The sequence below is a fragment of the Hylobates moloch genome, unplaced genomic scaffold, assembly GCF_009828535.3.
Source record: "Hylobates moloch isolate HMO894 unplaced genomic scaffold, HMol_V3 SCAFFOLD_20, whole genome shotgun sequence".
Lineage (NCBI taxonomy): Eukaryota > Metazoa > Chordata > Mammalia > Primates > Hylobatidae > Hylobates > Hylobates moloch.
The window spans coordinates 12,805,808-12,819,097 of NW_026652295.1; the positions used below are offsets into that span (position 1 = coordinate 12,805,808).

At 43.0% G+C, this 13,290-nt stretch overlaps 1 protein-coding gene across 3 annotated transcripts in view; it reads right to left on the bottom strand.

Moving 5' to 3' along the window:
* The window catches only part of GFOD1 (Gfo/Idh/MocA-like oxidoreductase domain containing 1), a 129,265-nt gene that overhangs the window by 79,463 nt on the left and 36,512 nt on the right, over window positions 1-13,290 (bottom strand). The window lies entirely within an intron of this gene.

Here is a 13,290-nt window from a genome sequence, read left to right on the forward strand (position 1 = left end):
CCACCCTCTAGCAATCATGTAACAGATGGATGTGTACAGATATACAGCAATGCATACACCATGGGCCAAAATACTGATCATGACCTTTGGCAGTCACTGCTATGTCTGGTCAGCACACTGCCATATACCAGACAGAAATCATTATTGGTGCACTTGAGTTTGCAAGAGTAAAGATACTTTACTCATTCTTTGTTCAGCAAACACCTATTTCAGCTATGCTGTGCTGGGCCCTGGGGTTACAGAGAAATAAAATGCTGATGGAGAAAATGGGTAAAGGAGGAAGGAAGAAAAATGAAATAAAAAATAAAATATGGAGAGAGAGAGAAAGAGAGAAAAATATAAACTATGTGGTTAGCATTCGGTGTGCACTTTTTAACATGTTATTTCATTTATTTCATTTAGTGGATGAGACATATAAATGCCAAATGGCCATGTTATGTGATGAAGGGTTTAGTAGGCTACACACAAAGAACTCTGGGAGGATCGAAGGGCATACACTAATTTGAGCCTCCTCTTCCATTCCAAAGTGAGATTTTGAAGATTTAGTATTGATGAACCCAGCCCTGAATACCCCCAGTGCACAGTTGTGATCATTCTGTTAAAACTTAGAATACAAAAGCTATGTGCATTGTGTTTACATAAGAATGAAGAGAAAGGGAAGTTCATTTCAACATGGAAGGCAAGAAGGCAACAAAACTGTTGAGGAACTGAGGATGCAATTACCCTCTTTACAAAGAAAGCCAATTGTAATCACACATAGACTTTTACTACAGCCTGTAACTGCTCAAAAGTAGTTCCCAAGCCTCACAGAAAATTCAGTACCATCTCTGAATGTAAAATTATACCTTCTCAAAAATGAATGAAAAAAATTAAATTTGAAAACATGAATGACTAGTCTCTCAATTAGTAATATATTAATATTAATATATATTCATCTACACTGCTGAGTGCTTATAATGGACCCGACATATATATTACTTATATCATCTCTAATCGTCATCACCCATCACCCTGTAAAATGAACACCCACTGTTAACATTTTATAGATAAAGAAACCAAGGTTCAGTGACGAAGTACTCTAGGATTCAACCCAAACTTTCTGAGGTCTGAAGTCCATACCCCAGCCCAGTGGTGAACATCCTAGCACTAATAAATGCCAGTAAAAACCCCTGAATAAGTGAATCTGTACTGGAGCTGGTACTTAGGTGAAGGTGTTAGCTGGTAATGTTCTGAGAGCAGAATTGTTAATCCAGACACAATGGATTTTATAATTAACGCTTATGAAACATTGACAGAAATTGATATCCCATAAGTAGACATGATTTTATACCAGTGAATGAGAACAGAATCATAGAAATGAAAGCCAATTTGCATTATTGACTTCTAGAACCATTCATCTCTGCAATCAGGGTACTCAGGAATTAACTGGTCTAGATATGCTAGATAGAAGGTTAGAGATACATTCCCCAAACCTTCCTCACATTTAATTTTCTCAAGACTGCCCCTTGTCTAACACTACAATAAAGTCACATTTTAAAAACTTATCACAATAAGAAGAAGGAGAATCTGGGAACAAACAATTGAAAATTGAAAGAAGATCATGTGTTTCTGTAATTTCAAGTGGATTTGGGTGTACCTGTAGGTCTAAGAAAGTGGCACAGTTGTCAGAAGAGGCTCTGATGCTCAGCCATTTCCCTCAATGCTTCTCTGCAACAACACCATAGGCTTAGAGTATCTGACTGTCTCTGTCAAACAAATGCAAGAATTGCATTCCCTTGCCTCCCTTCTAGCATCTGTGGGAACCACCACATTTGCATTTCAGAAGTTTTCTTTGCAGGTAGAGACACTGAGCTCACTGGGCACAGTAGCTCATCTTGTAACCCAGTTACTCAGAAGGCTTAGGCAGAAAGATTGCTTGAGGCCAGGAGTTCAAGAAGCTGAGCTAGGGATGTTGGCTGTCATTTATTGAGCATTTGCTATGTCCTGGCAGTGGACTAATCACCATGCATGTATTATCTCTTTTAACCTTCATGGGAAACATGTATGTTAGATAATACTATCCCCAATTTCTAGATGACGAAACTCCACTATTGAGCTATGAAACTCTTCAAGTCTTACTTAAACAGTGGCTCTCAACATGTTCACCCAGGGTGAGAAGAAGGGAGAATACTTTCAAAGACACCAATGTCTATGATTCACCCCTAGAGATTGTTACATCCTTGCTCTAGGATACAGCCTGGGCATCCAGAGTTTTAAGAATTTCACGGGCGATTCTAATGTGCAGCAAAGACTAAGAACCACTGCACAAAAGCAAGTCAGTAGAGGAGACAGGATTTGAACCCAGGCCTCTCTAATCCCAGAACCTGAGACCTTGACTGTTTGCCCTATACTGCCCTAAAGCTGAAATTAATATTGGATATTGGCAATCAATGATAATTGTTACAGGAAATCTAAGCTTGACCAATCCTAGCATTCCAGGCTGCCCAGTTCTTCCATGGAGTGCCAGGTCTTTCCATTTAACGGTTAACATTAGTTCTTTTTTTTATTGTTGTTGTTGTTGCTGTTTTGAGATGGAGTTTTGCTTTTGTTACCCAGGCTGGAGTGCAATGGTGCGATCTCAGTTGGCTGCAACCTCCACTGCCCGGGTTCAAGCAACTCTTCTGCCTCAGCCTCCCAAGTAGCTGGGATTATAGGCACCCGCCACCACGCTCAGCTAATTTTTGTATATTTTTAGTAGAGACAGGCTTTCACCATGTTGGCCAGACTGGTCTCGAACTCCTGACCTCAGGTGATCCACCAGCCTCAGCCTCCCAAAGTGCTGGGATTACAGGCATGAGCCACCGTGTGTGGCCAACATGAATTCTTTATTTGTGAACCATGTACATCTCCTGGACTGTAATCAGTCCATCTACGATGACTGCTCTCAGAGCCCTACCCTTGGGCAGCACTCCTCATCTCTAGAAAACCAAGAGTTTGGACTTCCTCCCATTTCAGGACTGGCTGGGTCTCCTGGCAGCAATTTTGCTAACAAATGTTTTCAGAAATCAAAACCAGATATGTTTCCTATTAAATCAGAGAACAGCTTTCAATGTAAACAGTACTTGGGTAATTACCCTAACATCCCTAGTTCACTTCAAGAAATGCAGAGCTCTTTAAATACTTTAAAATAGTGCTTATTTTGTTATTTTTAAAGCCCCAGCTTTGCAAAAATTTCCCTGGTGTGTGTCTGTCCTGCTCTGCATACATTCTCCACTGCTCTTCTCCTTCTACTGTTCCTCCCCACAGGCAGAAGGAACTGCTGCAATTAGCTGTGTATTCAGATGGACGGGAATAAAAAGAATAGGGTTTGGCCTATTACCCTGATTACTTCATCTGCTAACCTAAAAGTCCATCAGATCATCGTGAAGAAGTCATCACACAGTCCACATCTATTAAGATTGATATAATTTGGTACAATAAGCATTTAACAGTAAGATCTCCTTCCCCAGCCCTTCCCACAGAAGCTAGGGTAGTGCGGTGCCCACACTGAGCCCAAGTTTATTTCTGGATTCTGAGACCTCCCTCCAGCTCTGAAGGTGCATGAGGCCCACCATGGATGCCTGCCCTTCTTCATCCTCCCACATCCACGCTGCCACCACACACCTACGGGCTCTGACTTTTCTTCTTTCCAAATGAGTGGGGTTTGGGATGAAAAGCTCCCTATAAAATGACAAATCTGAGATCATTGCAAGTGATAAATCTCTTTCAAATGAAATGTGGCACACGTAACTTACGCATCACATAGATAAACACCCAACAAAAAGGAGAAAATAACTGACTCTAGAGTTCTCTCCGATTTCATACGTTGTGTTAAAAAATGTCTCTTTTCTTGAAAATTGGTAAGATAGTAGATTTTTAACTGTTCTCACTGCAAAAATAAATGGTACGTATAGTAAGTTCTCCCTTCATCAATATGTTCTTGGAAACTGCAACTTTGCGCTTAAAGTATATTGAGTATATTGTATTGGTATAACAACATACCAATGTGAAACCAATTCGACACAGACTAATTGATATAAATAACAGTTAAGTTCCAGCCGGGCGCGGTGGCTCACGCTTGTAATCCCAGCACTTTGGGAGGCCGAGGCGGGCGGATCACGAGGTCAGGAGATCGAGACCACGGTGAAACCCCGTCTCTACTAAAAATACAAAAAATTAGCCGGGCGTGGTAGTGGGCGCCTGTAGTCCCAGCTACTCGGAGAGGCTGAGGCAGGAGAATGGCGTGAACCCGGGAGGCGGAGCTTGCAGTGAGCCGAGATTGCGCCACTGCACTCCAGCCTGGGAGACAGAGCGAGACTCCGTCTCAAAAAAAAAAAAGAGTTAAGTTCCTATGGCATATTTCTGGTCACAAAAATATCACCAAACTTCTAAGTAAACACCCAAAACACTTATAATATTGAATACTGAAGTAAATGTGATAGATAGACACATATTTAAGAAATATTAATAAAAACAAGTAAGATAATTATTTACCCAATTATTCCAGTTTAGGAGCATGTGTGGCTGCAGCCTGTCCTGGCTGCTCAGGATAAAGGAGAGAACCAGCCCTGGACAGGATATCATCCCATGGCCAGACACACCCACACACACACCCCCACATTCATTCAGATGGGGACCGTGTAGACACGCCAATTCTCCTAATAGCACAGCTTTGGAATGTAGGAGGAAACTAGAGCACCTGGGGAAAACCCAGGCAGACACGGAGAGAGCATGCAAACTCCACACAGACAGTGGCCACAGCTGGGAATCAATTTTTTTTCTAATCATTATAACGAAAGGTTGCTGAACATTGTATGTGAAGTACTGCTTATGTTAATTAGCTTGACTTAGCCATTCCACAGTACATACAGGCACAACTCACTTTATTGTGCTTTGCTTTGTTGCACTTTTCAGCTATTGCATTTTTTTTTTTTTTTTTTACAAATTGAAGGTTTATACGACCCTGCATCAAACAAGTCTATCAGCATCATTTTTCCGATAGCATGTGATCCCTTTATGTCTCTCTATCGCATTTTGGTAATTCTCACAATATTTCAGATTTTTTCATTACTGGTATTATGAAACATAGTGATCTAAGCAACAGATTTTCAATGTAGATGAAACAACCTTCTCTTGGAAAAAGATGTCATCTAGGACTTCCATAGCTAAAGAGAAGTCAATACCTGGCTTCAAAGCTTCAAAGGACAGGCTGACTTTCTTGTTAGGGGCCAATGCAGCTGGTGACTGCATTGAAGCCAAAATTCATTTACCATTCCAAAAGTCTTAGAGTCCTTAATAATTATGCTAAATCTACTCTACCTGTGCTCTATACATGGAACAACGAAGCTTGGATGACAGCACAATATTTTAAGCCAACTGTTGAGAGCTAGTACTCCGAAAAAATGATTCCTCTCAAACTATTACTGCTTATTGACAATCCACCTGGTCACCCAACAGCTTTCACGGAGATGTGAATGTTATTTTCATGCCTGTAGCCCATGGATCAAAGAGCAATTTTGACTTTCAAATCTTATTATTTAAGAAATATACTTTGTCAAATGATACCTGCCATAGATAGGGATTCCTCTGAAGGATCTCTGCAAACTACACTGAAAACCTTCTGGAAAGAATTCCCTATTCTAGATGCCATTAAGAACATTAGTGATTCAAGGGAGGAGGTCAAAATATCAACATTGACAGGAGTTCAGAAGAAACTGATTCAAATCCCCATGAATGACTTTGAGGGATCCAAGACTTCAGTGGGAGAAGTCACTGCAGATGTGATGGAAATAGCATAAGAACTAGAATTAGAAGTGGAGCCTGAAGATGTGACTGAATTGCTGCAATCTCATGATAAAGCTTGAATGGATGAGGAGTTGCTTCTTATGGATGAGCAACGAAAGTGGTTTCTTGAGATAGAACCTACTCCTGTTGAAGATGCTCCGAACATTGTTGCAATGACAAGAAAGGATTTAGAATATTACATAAACTCAGTTGATAAAGGCGCAGCAGGGTTTGAAAGGAGTGACTCCAATTTTGAAAGAAGTTCTACTGGGGTAAAATGCTATCAAACAGTATCACATGATATTGAGAAATCTTTCTTGAAAGGAAATCAATGCAGCAAACTTCATTGTTGTCTTATTTTAAGAAATTGCCAGCCAGGCGCAGTGGCTCATGCCTGTAATCGCAGCACTTTGGGAGGCCGAGGTGGGTGGATCATCTGAGGTCAGGAGTTCAAGACCAGCCTGGCCAACATGGTGAAACCCCATCTCGACTAAAAATACAAAAATTAGCTGGGTGTGGTGGCGCACACCTGTAATCCCAGCTACTCAGGAGGCTGAGGCAGGAGAATCGCTTGGACCCAGGAGGCGGAGGTTGCAGTGGGCCAAAATTGCACCATTGCACTCCAGCCTGGGTGACAAAAGCAAGACTCTGTCTTAAAAAAAAAAATTGTCACAGCTACCCCAACCTTCAGCAGTCAGCACCCTAACCAGTCAGCAGCCATCAACATCAAGACAAGACCCTCTACCAGCAAAAGGATTACAACTTGCTCGAGGCTCAGATGATCATTAGCATTTTGGAGCAAATTAAAATATTTGGGACCCAGCAATCCCATTATGGGTATAGCCAGAGGAATATAAATCATTCTACCATAAAGACACATGCACACAAATGTTCACTGCAGCACTATTCACAACAGCAAAGACATGGAATCGATCTAAATGCTCATCAGTGACAGACTGGGTAAAGAAAATGTGGTACATAAACACCATGGAATACTATGCAGCCATAAAAAAGAATGAGATTGTGTATTTTGCGGGAACATGGATGAGTTGGAGGCTATTATCCTTAGCAAACTAACACAGGAACAGAAAACCCAATACCACATGTTCCTACTTAAAAGTGAAAGCTAAATGATGAGAATTCATGGACACGAAGATGGTAACAACAGACACTGGGGCCTCCTTGAGGGTGGAGGGTGGGAGGAGGGAGAGAAGCAGAAAAAATAACTACTGGGTACTAAGCTTAGTATCTAGGTGACAAAATGATCTGTATGACAAACCCTTGTGACACGAGTTTACCTAACAAATATACATATACTCCTGTTAAAAAAAAAAAAAAGTTTCCCTAGAGTTTAAAAAAAAATCTGGAAAATTCTTTACCCTAATGAAAATATACGTTCACATCTAAGATAGTGCTTTATACTTACGTTCAATATTTTTATTGGAATTGAATTTCAATTATTTAAGATAGAACATTTTATGTCTAAGTAACTAGAAACTTAAAAATAAAAAAAATTTAATGGAAGTATGTACATTGTTTTTTAGACACCATACTACTGCACACTTAACAGATTACAGGGTAGTGTAAACATAACTTTTATATGCACTGGGAAATATAAAAATGTGTCTGACTTGCTTTATTGCAGTGGCCTGGAACCGCACCCACAATTCTCCAAAGTAAGCCTATACATATTGCAAAACAACACATTGTACATGATCGATATTTACAATTTTTATTTGTTAATTAAAAACATAAAAATTAAATATGTATCTTTTCATCTCCCCAGCTCCACCATAAAAATCAACCCCCTCTAAGTATTAAATGAATCCCCTTCTAAAGGAAATTGATTGAGAATACAAATACCAGTCTGGCAATAACACCACATTAATAATCAGTAACACACCAACTTCTGCATACACTGGTGGGGACTAAACATGGCAAAGGAAGAGGGCTTAGCAGCCAGCCACAGGTGCCGAGGCTGAACAGGGAGGAGGGAGGAGTTAGCATTCCGGTGAAGGTGTCGGCTGGCAGCCTTCCAAGCTTGCAGATGTTCACCAACTCCTGTCTTCATCAGGAGCCAGATTTCCTGATGCTCGTTGAGCACCGCTTCTCATATTCATATTTGAATACTAAAGAAATAATATGCATCTAAATGAGTTCCAGAGACTGCCCATGGCTATAATCTCCTATTGATCACAGTAATAATGTTCTGTACTTGTACTGGGCCCTCAATCTGAAGAGACCAAGATCCTGTCCTACCATTTCCCTTTCAGAATAGCCATAGAATTAAAACTATTTAGGGAAACAAGCTCTTGTTTCACATTTTCCAGAGCCAAGGACAAACAGATCTCGTCATTTGGCAATGCCTGGCTTCTTTCCCCTCCGAGTATGGTTCTGAAGTGGGAAGAAGATTCTTACAGCCAAAGAACCAGGAGGAAAAGACAGCTGGGTCTGGCATCTCTGTTCTTCCTAACAGGCTTGCTTTCAAAAGAAAGGCAACATTTTTTCCCTTATTTCTGCAGAATCAAGAGGTTTGCTCTAAAACAAGAAAGCTTAATGCTGCCACTTAGAAGACACAAAAACCAAGTAAAACTCAGGACTAATCTTTAAGAGATCAATAGCTTCTGGCCATGTGTGACACAGGCTTGTCCTGCTGGGTTGCACCGTCCAGACATCCAACCTCAGCTGTCCTACACCTCTTGGGTGGACGCCACAATGTAGGTCTGATCTTTTCATAGAGCATCACACCACAGAGTGGGCTAAATGTGTCAACCTTGATCAGAAGGAGTGTGCTGGGTGGCAGGAGGAAGGTTAGAGAATGTCTGTTTGTTCAACCTCAAAAGGAAAGAAATGATGCTGGCAGGGTCAAAAATAGACTAGCAGAGGGATGCGGGATCTCAAAACCACCGTGCTGGAGTCTGAACCAATCGTTCTGTCCATTTTGCTAATAATCACAGCCCATTCCTAGCCCAGTAACAAACTGAAAGTTAACAAAGCTGCAGCTCTGGGGATTCTAACATGACAGGGACAGGCTTTTGAAATAGCCACATCATTAAATGGAATTTGTTTCAAATCACCTTTAAAACCTCCAAACACTGGCCTGTTCACTTGCAACTCCCAAAACTGAATCCTAAGAACCACCATGCCCAGGCTGCCCCAGGAGAATGAGGAGGATGGCATCAAGACAGAGAACTGTATGTGTTAGAACCCGGGGGACCACTGGGGTCATTAATTTTATCGACTGGTGGCTGTGATCTCTAGGTTGGAGGTTGTTACAGCATGGGGAGGATCCACATCCTGAAAAGCCTGGAAAGAGCCTGGGATTCAGACACAGGACATGGTGAAGCTGGGTGAGTCTGAGCAACAGCCAAGGGTTACACCAGGCCCACTCTGGCCACCCGCTAATCCTAAAGTGGCTTATCAAGCAATGCCAGCAAACACACCCCTGACACTGGCAGTGAATCACATGTGTAGGCCACATCCACTGCCCCAAGCACACGTATGCAAGTGGCCGTCAGCTATAGCAAGGGGAGCCTTGCACAGAAACAGGGGTCCCAAGAAAAAGGGTAAGGGCCGATGTGATCCCACTCATCTGTCCTGCTGACAGTGGAAAGGGATTTTAGAGATGAGAAGCACATATTTGAGCCTTTTCTCCTTTTACCAACTGGCAGCAACACATCCTTCATCCCCACCAGACATTTCTCTGCCCATCTTCTAGGTGTCCAAAACAGAGATGGTTTCCCCAGTTCTGAGTCCATCCAGCTCTAAGTAACAAAGAGTATTGGCAAAAATGGGCTCATCTGTAAGGGATGCTTTTGGAACCTATCTGATCTCCTGGATGTTAAAATAAACAATCCACTGATTTCACCACCATCCCAAAAGATCAGAGGAGATCGGTGTTGGAAGGCTTATTAGTATCCTAGGACTGCTGTAACAAAGGACCACAAAGCAAGTGGCTCAAAAAACAGAGTTACTGTCTTAGCTCTAGAGGCTGAAATTTGAGATCAAGGTGTGGGCAGGGCTGGATGCTTCTTAAGGTTGGAAAGGAAAATGTGCTCCAGGCCTCTCTCCTCTCTCCTGGTAGTATGCTGGCAATCGTTGGCATTCCTCGGCTGGTAGATGCATCAGCCTACAAGCCAGGTGCTGGTGCTCTCTATGTGTGTCTGTGTCCAAATTTCCCCCCTTTTATAAGAACATCTGACATGGTGGATCAGGGCCCATCCTAGTGAACTCATTTTACCTTTAAGATATTAAAATATTAACTTAAGATATTCTGAGGCTGGGTGCAGTGGCTCACGACTGTAATCCCAGCACTTTGGGAGGCTGAGGCAGGCAGATCACTTGAGGTTAGGGAGTTTGAGACCAGCCTGTTCCACATGGTGAAACCCCATCTCTACTAAAAATAGAAAAAAAGCTAGCCAGGCATGGTGGCGAGCACCTATAATCCCAGCTATCTGGGAGGCTGAGGCAGGAGAATCACTTGCACCCAGGAGGTGGAGGTTGCAGAGAGCTGAGATTGTGCAACTGCACTCTAGCCTGGGCGACAGAGTGAGACTCTGTCTCAAAAAAAAAAAAAAAAAGAATGCATAGGAGTTTTCCAGTCAAAGTCATTAGGGAAAAGGCACCAACCAAAAAAGTAAAGAGAACAAAGGTATAAAGCCTCAAACATTTGAGGGTAGGAGGTGAGGATGAAAGAGGCACAGACGGCTGAGGAGGGCTGGAACTCTATCCTGAGGGTGAAATGGAGCCACCGGAAGCATTGGGCATTACTGGCCACAATGGAGAGAATGGAGGGGGTAGAATTTGGGGTGGATTTGGAGGGAGGAGGGAGGTGGACATCTAGCATGGCTTCCAAGTCTCTGGTGTGTGCCTGGGTGGAGGGATGGAGGGGGCACTCGTGGTGCCCTGAACAGAGGCAGGGAAGAAAGGAGCGGAGCAAGCTGATGCAGCAGGGAACAAGATGATGCTTGTTATAAAGGTCTGGCTTCAGCAGTTCCTTCAAAAACCTCATTCTTAGCAACTTCTCTAATTGGCCACACCTGACTCTGGGGACAATCATACATGGAATGCTAATGTACTCGTTCGTTTACCTGTTGTTTTGTAAGTGCCCATCAGTCATTTATTGCAAGTGATGGTGAGGGTTTCAGTGTTGCCCTCTCATGCAGCCCATGGGATGCTCTGGAAGGGAGCCCCTCCTTCCAATTGTTTATCCTCCACCCCTATAAGGCACAGAGCACAGCACGTTCTCTGCACAAAGGAAGTGCTTGACAAAAGTGGCTGGCTAATGGTTTCCTTTTCTTGCTTTAGCCTCAAGGAAAGGGTAAGCCTCAGGTTCCCTTCACTATTTGTGCTCTTATTAGTCTTCCACCTGATAAGGATCTGGTGAACAATTTTGAATAGAAAATGGAAGTTTCCAAATGCCATTGCAACACTCAGTCTTCCTCATAAGTGTCAAGAGAGGCACAATATCTGCCTACTGCCTGCATGTTGTTTGCAGCAGCTCCTGGGCATACAGCTAAAGTCAGTGTCTCGCACCATTAAACCACCAAGGAATTTATAAACTTTTCCAAAACAGCCTCTGAGGGTCATGCTTCTAGAAACCTGGTGGACAGAGATCTGGCTGTACCTCCTGAGATGCTCTGTTCTTAAAGCTGCTGACTTCCAGCCCTAGCTCTGGAGACAGAACCAAAAGTCTCTCTAAAACAGGGGCTAATTTTAATGCTGGAATACAGAGAGGTGGAGTAACTCCTTCTGCCCTTGGAGAGCCACCTGGGCAACCCAGGGCAACTGAAAGAAGAAGAAAGGGCTACTCGAAAAAACAAAAACTGATTTGGTGCCTGTAATCCCAGCACTTTGGGAGGCTGAGTTGGGAGGATCGCTTGAAACCAGGGGTTTGAGACCAGCCTGGGCAACCTAGTGAGACACCATCTCTACAAAAAAAATTTTTTAAATTAGCCAGGCATGGTGGCACATGCCTACAGTCCCAGCTACTTGGGATGCTGAGGTAGGAGGATTGCTTGAGCCCAGGAGGTTGGGGCTACAGTGAGCTATGACTGTGCCAGTGTACTCCAGCCTAGGTGACAGAGGGAGACCCTATCTCAAAGAAAAACAAACAACAGCCTTTGTTGCATTCTCATGGTCCACAAATGATGCGACAGCCAAGCATGACAGTGCATACTCTCCTCTCCTTAGTTACAGACCCAGAGTTCTTGCCATGAAGGGTGCAAAAACTCTGCCTTCACAGAACAGAACTCTATTGGTACCTAAAGCATTCAGAAAAAGTTATGTGGTTTCTATTCAAAGCTCATAGAAACTCTTAAGTATGCTAAGTGATATGGTTTGGCTGTGTCCTCACCCAAATCTCATCTTGAATTGTAGTTCCCATAATTCCCATGTGTTGTGGGAGGGACCCAGTGGGAGATAATTGAATCATGGGGGCGGTTTCCCCCATATTGTTCTCATGGTAGTGAATAAGTCTCATGAGATCTGATAGTTTTATAAGAGGTTTCTCCTTTTGCTTGGCTCTCATTCTCTTTTGCCTGCCACCATGTAAGACATGCCTTTTGCCTTCCACCATGACTGTGAGGCCTCCCCAGACACATGGAACTGTGAGTCCATTAAACTTCTTTTTCTTTATAAATTACCTAGTCTCGGATATGTCTTTATCAACAGCATGAAAACATACTAATACACTAAAGTTAAGACTTTGTATTTCCTCTCAAATAATATTTCCTCCAGCGGTAAATTTTCCCAACTTCTATAAGACTAACTGGCTTTCCTGACTTGGTTCTGGAGAACTATCACCACCATTCAATTACGGAATGCTGCTGCTGCTCTTCCCGAAGCACGCTGCCAGAGCTGCCCAGGTGAGAAGGCACACCAGCTAAATTCTGTTCCTGAGAATTTCCTCCATATTCCAGAATGTCAAACCAGGCCAAGATTTCTGTGATTTTTTACTCCTAGACCACAAATGATCTGGCCTCTCAATGGACAGCACATCATTTGGATTCTAGGTGGCGCTAAGGGGGACATAAGTAATCATGACGCCACAGTTGCAGATGTTAACTAAGCTAAAGCTCCTTTTAGCACAGGCAGAGGGGCCCAATCCTCTGTAGCATGAATTAGCACCAGGGAATTACACGGGGCTTATCTTCACTTGTGCTTAGTCACTTTGAAAATCCATGAGTGTGTTTGGGGTCTCCAAACCTTATCACCCCCAGGTTTGGTAAGAGGGGATCTGGTAGCAGGACTCAGCATACAGCTGTTCCTATGGCTAAGAGTTATGACAGTGAAAGAGGATGAAGCACAACCAGCAAAGAGAAGGTGCATGGGATGAAGACCGGAGCACACCAGGCTCAAGCTCCCAAGAGTCCTCTTCTGGTGGATCACACTGGACGTGCTTAACTCTCCCAGCAAAGAGCGGTGGCTACAGATGTGAAGTGTTGTCAACCAGGGAAGTTCGGTAGAAACTCATCACCCAGGGACCTT